The following is an 8519-nucleotide window of genomic DNA, read 5'->3' as shown; positions in this document are numbered from 1 at the left end:
AGACTCTGAGATTTGCAGGCAGGAGTTTTTTGCGGACCTGTGCTTGGGAACAGCACCTGAGAAGAGTGAGGGAAACAGAACTGGGCAGAAGACGTTGAATTGTGATGTTGCAATAGAGTCCTCAGCAATCCTAGGATGACTTTCAAAGTTGTCCCTAGTGATCAGGATTCCCCCTCACCCCCCCTGCTCTACAGTCTATCGTCGCTGAATTCAGGCTTCTCTCAGGGAGTAGACCTGACTTTGGACATGATGGCTCTCTTCAGCTTATGGCAACTTCTGGAAAGGGGTTCAGCTAAGAACAACCCACACCCCCAACATCTGGTGGAACAAGGTTTCAGTGCTGAAGTGGATTTGGGCACACCACAGCATATACTAAAGTAACTTCATAACTATTGAGTGACTTTTTCTCCACAATGGGATTAAGCAGGTTACCACTGCTTGCTTTTGGTTGAAGGAACACATGACAGAAACAATAATTCCAGGAAAGATTCAAACTTTTTTCTTAGAGAGGGCACCTCAGAGATTGCAGTGAATACCAGTAGCATAGATCCAGTAACCTAAGACTGTCTGAAAATCCAGGTTGCACATTGTATTTAAGGACTTGTAGGCTTGAAACTATCTTTCCGTGAGTTTGTCCTCTGTTGGTTCCATGCTCAAGAAAATATCCATATTGGTTATCACTGGGGAAACATAATTAAAAAACAAAACCTTCTTGCACCCAGAAAACCTCTCCACAAAAGTGATAGAGACAGAAAACAGTTTCATTATTGAATAAGCATGAGACCTGTGGTACCCATGATAGGCAATCCACCCTTAAGAGACTGCAAAGACAGAAACGAATCTTACCCCCACCCCTTTATATAGCCAAGCAGATACAACCCATTACATCACACATAGTCCATCCCAAATTTACCTGGTAACTGGGGTGACCATCTTATTGTCTTTATCCAGAGGAAAAACAAACTTCTCATATCTTTGTAACAGGAAGTAGTTTTGCAAATTAGAGCCAGGCAACCACCTAAGTTAGGCTCTTACCTTCTTATTGAAACTGAGAAATAGGGGAGCTATAACTCTTGAAATTTGAATTTCCAAAAGTTGCACTAAAAAAAGATGGCTCTTGAGGAAACATTTCTGAGTTGTGAGACTGGCAAGAGGCTTATTTAGCCACTATACAGATTTACATAATTTGAAAAGCACAGAGAAAGAAAGTCTGAAAGAAAAAGGAGAAGGGGAGAAGTCTCTTCCCTTATTTTCAGAAGGGAGAATTAAGCCTCTTATTTGTAATTTGTATTTGCCCTTTCACAATATATGTGGATGTGTTTAAGGCTGGGTCTCCTTGAAGCACTGAAAATTTTTAGAGGCAACCAAAATTCAAAGCCATCGTTTGAGCATCTGCAGTAGCTTCATTGACTATCATCTGATGATAAGCTTGGGAGATGTCAAGTTTTGAGGGGGTAGTGTTATAATATAGTGATCCAGTGGTGGTGGTGGTGAGGCTTTGGATTCTGACTCTGCTGTGTGCCCTGGAGAGAGTTATATAACCTCTGTTTTCCATCCCCCAAATAAGGATGATAGCATTTACTACTTCAAGCTATAGATTAATTGAGATAATGCACATAAAAGTCTTAGCACAAAACCTACATTCAATAGGAGCTCAATGATTGATTGATTGTTGATGTTCTGTTGTTCTGCTGAGCTCTATTTCCCCACAGTAGTAAAAATATGATTAACTTAAGGACTTTATTTATTTAAAATTTTATTTTATTTTTTATACAGCAGGTTCTTATTAGTTATCTATTTTATACATATTAGTGTATATATGTCAATCCTAATCTCCCAATTCAACCCACCACCACCACCTCCCCTACCCCCATTTTCCCCCCTTGGTGTCCATACGTTTGTTCTCTACATCTGTGTCTCTATTTCTGCCTTGCAAACCGTTCCATCTGTGCCATTTTTCTAGATTCCACATATATGCGTTAATATACGGTATATTTTTTTCTCATTCTGATTTACTTCACTCTGTATGACAGTCTCTAGGTCCATCCAATTCTCTACAAATGACCCAATGTTGTTCCTTTTTATGGCTGAGTAATATTCCATTGTATATATGTATGACGTCTTCTTTATCCATTCGTCTGTCGATGGGCATTTAGGTTGCTTCCATGACCTGGCTATTGTAAATAGTGCTGAAACGAACCTTGGGATGCATGTGTCTTTTTGAATTATGGTTTTCTCCAGGTATATGCCCAGTAATGAGATTGCTGGGTCATATGGTAATTCTATTTTTAATTTTTTAAGGAACCTTCATACTGTTCTCCATAGTGGCTGTATCAATTTATATTCCCACCAGCAGTGCAAGAGGGTACCCTTTTCTCCACACCCTTTCCAGCATTTGTTGTTTGTAGATTTTCTGATGATGCCCAATCTAACTGGTGTGAGGTGATACCTCATTGTAGTTTTGATTTGCATTTCTCTAATAATTAGTGATGTTGAGCAGCTTTTCATGAGCCTCTTGGCCATTTGTATGTCTTCTTTGGAGAAATGTCTGTTTAGGTCTTCTGCCCATTTTTTGATTGCGTTTTTTAAAAAATATTGAGCTGCATGAGCTGTTCATATATTTTGGAGATTAATCCTTTGTCTGTTGCTTCATTTGCAAATATTTTCTCCCATTCTGAGCGTTGTCTTTTCATCTTGTTTATAGTTTCCTTTGCTGTGCAAAAGCTTTGAAGTTTCATTAGGTCCCATTTGTTTATTTTTGTTTTTATTTCCATTACTCTAGGAGGTGGGTCAGAAAAGATCTTGCTGTGATTTATGTCAAAGAGTGTTCTTTCTATGTTTTCCTCTAAGAGTTTTATAGTGTCCAGTCTTAGATTTAGGTCTTTAATCCATTTTGAGTTTACTTTTGTGTATGGTGTTAGGGAGTGTTCTAATTTCATTCTTTTACATGTAGCTGTCCAGTTTTCCCAACACTGCTTATTGAAGAGACTGTCTTTTCTCCACTGTATATCCTTGCCTCCTTCATCATAGATTAGTTGACCATAGGTGTGTGGGTTTATCTCTAGGCTTTCTATCCTGTCCCATTGATCTATATTTCTGTTTTTGTGCTGATACCATATTGTCTTGATTACTGTAGCTTTGTAGTATAGTCTAAGTCAGGGAGTCTGATTCCTCCAGATCTGTTTTTCTTTTCCCTCAAGATTGCTTTGGCTATTCAGATTCTTTTGTGTCTCCATACAAATTTTAAGATTTTTTGTTCTACTGTAAAAATGCCATTGGTAAAATGATAGGGATTGCATTGAATCTGTAGATTGCTTTGGGTAGTATAGTCATTTTCTCAATATTGATTCTTCCAATCCAAGAACATGGTATATCTCTCCATCTGTTTTTTTCATCTTTGATTTCTTTCATCAGTGTCTTATAGTTCTCTGAGTACAGGTCTTTTACCTCATTGGGTAGGTTTATTCCTAGGAATTTTATTCTTTTTGTTGAAATGGTGAATGGGATTGTTTCCTTAATTTCTCTTTCTGATCCTTTCTTGTTAGTGTATAGGAATGCAAGAGATTTCTGTGCATTAATTTTATATCCTGCAACTTTACCAGATTCATCGATTAGTTCTAGAAGTTTTCTGATAGCATCTTTAGGATTATCTATGTATAGTATCATGTTATCTGCAAAGAGTGACAGTTTTACTTCTTCTTTTCCAATTTATATTCCTTTTATTTCTTTTTCTTCTCTGATTGCTGTGGCTGGGACTTCCAAAACTATGTTGAATAATAGTGGCGAGAGTGGACCGCCTTGTCTTCTTCCTGATCTTAGAGGAAATGCTTTCAGTTTTTCACCATTGAGAATGATGTTTGTTGTGGGTTTGTTGTCTATAGCCTTTATTATTTTAAGGTAGTTTCCCTCTATACCCACTTTCTGGAGAGTTTTTTTTTTTTTTTTTGCGGTACATGGGCCTCTCACTGTTGTGGCCTCTCCCGTTGCGGAGCACAGGCTCTGGATGCGCAGGCTCAGTGGCCATGGCTCACGGGCCCAGCCGCTCTGTGGCATGTGGGATCTTCCCGGACTGGGACACGAACCTGTGTCCCCTGCATCGGCAGGTGGACTCTCAACCATTGCGCCACCAGGGAAGCCCTCTGGAGAGGTTTTTTTTTTTTTAATCATAAATGGGTGTTGAATTTTGTCAAACTTTTTCTGCATCTATTGAGAGGATCATATGGTTTTTATTTCTTAATTTTTTTAATACGGTGTATCACATTGATTGATTTGTGTATATTGAAGATGCCTTGCATCCCTGGGATAAATCCTATTTCATCATGGTGTATGATCCTTTTAATGTGTTGTTGGATTCTGTTTGCTAGGATTTTCTTGAGGATTTTTGCATCTATGTTCATCAGTGATATTAGTCTGTAATTTTATTTTTTTATAGTATCTTTGTCTGGTTTTGCTATCAGGGTGATGCCTGCCTCATAGAATGAGTTTGGGAGTGTTCCTTCCTCCTCAATTTTTGGGAAGAGTTTGAGAAGAATGGGTGTTAGCTCTTCTCTAAATATTTGATAGAATTCACCTGTGAAGCCATCTGGTCCTGGACTTTTCTTTGTTGGAAGATTAAAAAAAAATAAATTTTATTTATTTATTTATTTATTTTTGGCTACATTGGGTCTTCGTTTCTGCACGTGGGCTTTCTCTAGTTGCAGTGCATGGGGGCTACTCTTCGTTGTGGTGCATGGGCTTCTCATTGTGGTAACTTCTCTTTTTGCGGAGCATGAGCTGTAGGTGTGTGGGCTTCAGTAGTTGTGGCACACGGGCTCAGTAGTTGTGTCTTGTGGGTTCTAGAGCAGAGGCTCAGTAGGTGTGGTGCACGGGCTTAGTTGCTCTGCATTATGTGGGATCTTCCCAGACCAGTGCTTGACCCTGCGTCCCTGCATTGGCAGGTGGATTCTGTACCACTGCGCCACCAAGGAAGTCCCTGTTGGAAGATTTTTAATCACAGTTTCAATTTCATTACTTGTGATTGGTCTGTTCATATCTTCTATATCTTCCCGATTCAGTTGTGGAAGGTTATACCTTTCTAAGAATTTGTCCATTTCTTCCAGGTTGTCCATTTTATTGGCAGAGAGTTGCTTGTAATAGTCTCTAGTGTCAGTTGTTACTTCTCCTTTTTCATTTCTAATTTTATTGATTTGAGTCCTCTCTGTCTCTTTTCTGATTAATCTGGCTAAAGGTTTATCAATCTTGTTTATTTTCTCACAGAACCAGCTTTTAGTTTTGTTGATATTTTCTATTGTTTTCTTTGTTTGTATTTCATTTATTTCTGCTCTGATATTTATGATTTTTTTCCTTCTGCTAACTTTGTGTTTTGTTTGTTTTTCTTTCTGTAGTTCCTTTAGGTGTAAGGTTAGACTGTTTGTTTGAGATTTTTCTTGTTTCTTGAGGTAAGATTGTATTGCTATAAACTTCCCTCTTAGAACTGCTTTTGCTGCATCCCATATGTTTTGGATCATCGTTTTTCATTGTCATTTGTCTCTAGGTATTTTTTTATTTCCTCTTTGAATTCTTCAGTGATCTCTTGGTTATTTAGTAACATATTATTTAGTCTCCATGTGTTTGTGTTTTTTATGGTTTTTTTTTTCCTGTAATTTGTTTCTAATTTCATAGCATTGTGGTTGGAAAAGATGCTTGATATGATTTCACTTTTCTTAAATTTACCAATGCTTGATTTGTGACCCAAGATGTGATCTATCTTGGAGAATGTTCCGTGTGCACTTGAGAAGAAAGTGTAGTCTGCTATTTTTGGATGAATGTCCTATAAATATCAATTAAGTTCATCTGGTCTGCTGTATCATTTAAAGCTTGTGTTTCCTTATTAATTTTCTGTCTGAATGATCTGTCCATTGGTGTAAGTGAGGTGTTAAAGTCCCCCACTGTTATTGTGTTACTGTTGATTTTATCTTTTAGAGCTATTAGCAATTGCCTTATGTATTGAGGTGATCCTATGTTGGGTGCATATATATTTATAATTGTTATGTCTTTTTCTTGGATCGATCCCTTGATCATTACATAGTATCCTTCCTTGTCTTTTGTAACATGCTTTATTTTAAAGTCTATTTTATCTGATATGAATATTGCTACTCCAACTTTCTTTTGATTTCCATTTGCATGAAGTATCTTTTTCCATCTCCTCACTTTCAGTCTGTATGTGTCCCTAGGTCTGAAGTGGGTCTCTTGTAGACAGCATATATATGGGTCTCGTTTTTGTATCCATTCAGCGAGCCTGTGTCTTTCGATTGGAGCATTTAATCCATTCACATTTAAGGTAATTACTGATATGTATGTTCCCATTACCATTTTCTTAATTGTTTTGGGTTTGTTTTTGTAGGTCCTTTTCTTCTCTTGTGTTTCCCACTTAGAGAGGTTTCTTTAGCCTTTGTTGTAGAGCTGGTTTGGTGGTGCTGAATTCTCGTAGCTTTTGCTTGTCTGTAAAGCTTTTGATTTCTCTGTCGAATCTGAATGAGATCCTTGCCTGGTAGAGTAATCTTGGTTGTAGGTTCTTCCCTTTCATCACTTTAAATATATCATGCCACTCCCTTCTGACTTGTCGGGTTTCTGCTGAGAAATCAGCTGTTAAGCTTACGGGAGTTCCCTTGTATGTTATTTGTTATTTTTCCCTTGTTGCTTTTCATAATTTTTGTTTGTCTTTAATATCTCTCAGTTTGATTACTATGTGTCTTGGCATGTCTCTCCTTGGGTTTATCCTGACTGGGACTCTCTGTGTGTTAGGGAAATTTTTGACTATAATGTCTTCAAATATTTTCTCTGGTCCTTTCTCTCTCTCTTCTCCTTCTGGGACCCCTATAAAGTGAACATTGGTGCATTTAATGTTGTCCCAGAGGTCTCTTAGGCTGTGTTCATTTCTTTTCATTCTTTTTTCTTTATTCTGTTCTGTGGCAGTGAATTCCACCATTTTGTGTTCCAGGTCACTTATCCGTTCTTCTGCCTCAGTTATTCTGCTGTTGATTCCTTCTAGTGTATTTTTCATTTCAGTTATTATATTGTTCATCTCTGTTTGTTTGTTCTTTAATTCTTCTAAGTGTTTTGTCTTTAGTTCTTCTAGGTCTTTTTAAAACATCTCTTGCATCTTCTCGATCTCAGCCTCCATTCTTTTTCTGATGTCCTGGATCATCTTCACTATCATTATTCTGAATTCTTTTTCTAGAAGGTTGCCTGTGTCCACTTCATTTAGTTTTTTTTCTGGTGTTTTATCTTGTTCCTTCATCTGGTACATAGTCCTCTGCCTTTTCATTTTGTCTCTCTTTCTGTGAATGTGGTTTTCGTTCCACAGGCTGCAGGATTGTAGTTCTTCTTGCTTCTGCTGTCTGCCTTCTGGTGGGTGAGGGTATCTAAGAGTCTTGTGTAAGCTTCCTGATGGGAGGGACTGGTGGTTGGTAGAGTGGGGTGTTGCTCTGGTAGGCAGAGCTCTGTAAAACTTTAATCCACTTGTCTGCTGATAGGTGGGACTGAGTTCCCTCCCTGTCAGTTGTTTGGCCTGAGGTGACCCAGCACTGGAGCCCACAGGCTCTTTGGCGGGGCTAATGGCTGCCTTTGGGAGGGCTCACACCAAGGAGTACTTCCTCGTACTTCTGCTGCCAGTGTCCTTGTCCCTGTGGTGAGCCACAGCCATCCCCCCACTGTGTCTGCAGGAGACCCTCCAACACTAGAAGATAGGTCTGGTTCTGTCTCCTATGGGATCACTGCCCCTTTGCCCTGGGTCCTGATGTGCATACTACTTTGTGTGTGCCCTGACACAAACAGTGGAGGGCACACACAGAGTGGAGTCTCTGTTTCCCCCAGTCCTGTCGAAGTCCTGCAATCAAATCCCGCTAGCCTTCAAAGTCTAATTCTCTGGGAATTCCTCTTCCTGTTGCCAGCCTCCCAGATTGGGAAGCCTGAAATGTGGCTCAGAACCTTCACTGCTGTGGGTGGACTTCTGTGGTATAATTGTTCTACAGTTTGTGAGTCACCCACCCAGCGGTTATGGGATTTAATTTTATTATGATTGTGCCCCTCCTTACATCTCCTTGCAGCTTCTCCTTTGTCTTTGGGTGTGGGGTATATTTTTTGGCGAGTTCCAATGTCTTCCTGTCGATGATTGTTCAGCAGTTAGTTGTGATTCTGGTGCTCTCTCAAGAGGGTGTGAGCATCCGTCTTTCTACTGCACCATCTTGAACCATTCTCCAAGGACTTTGTTTATGAAACAAATATAGGCACACAAATGCCTCAGTTTAATTTAGGCTTTCGTGATACTAGTTACTTTGGCCCACTGAATTTATTAGTTTGGTTTGGGTACAGCTTATTTGATTATGCACTCAAAATGCAAATTTTCCTTTTGCTTGTTCCTTTTTCCTTTTGAGAAAGTGGACTCGAGCAATGGCTGTCTAGTGTAGGGGAATGCCTTGGGAAATACCTTGATAAATTTGAATTGTTCTGATGGCTTGAATGCCTTGACTGCTGTGCTG

The sequence above is a fragment of the Hyperoodon ampullatus genome, assembly GCF_949752795.1.
Source record: "Hyperoodon ampullatus genome assembly, chromosome: 8".
NCBI lineage: Eukaryota > Metazoa > Chordata > Mammalia > Artiodactyla > Ziphiidae > Hyperoodon > Hyperoodon ampullatus.
This window is presented reverse-complemented; position numbering follows the sequence as displayed.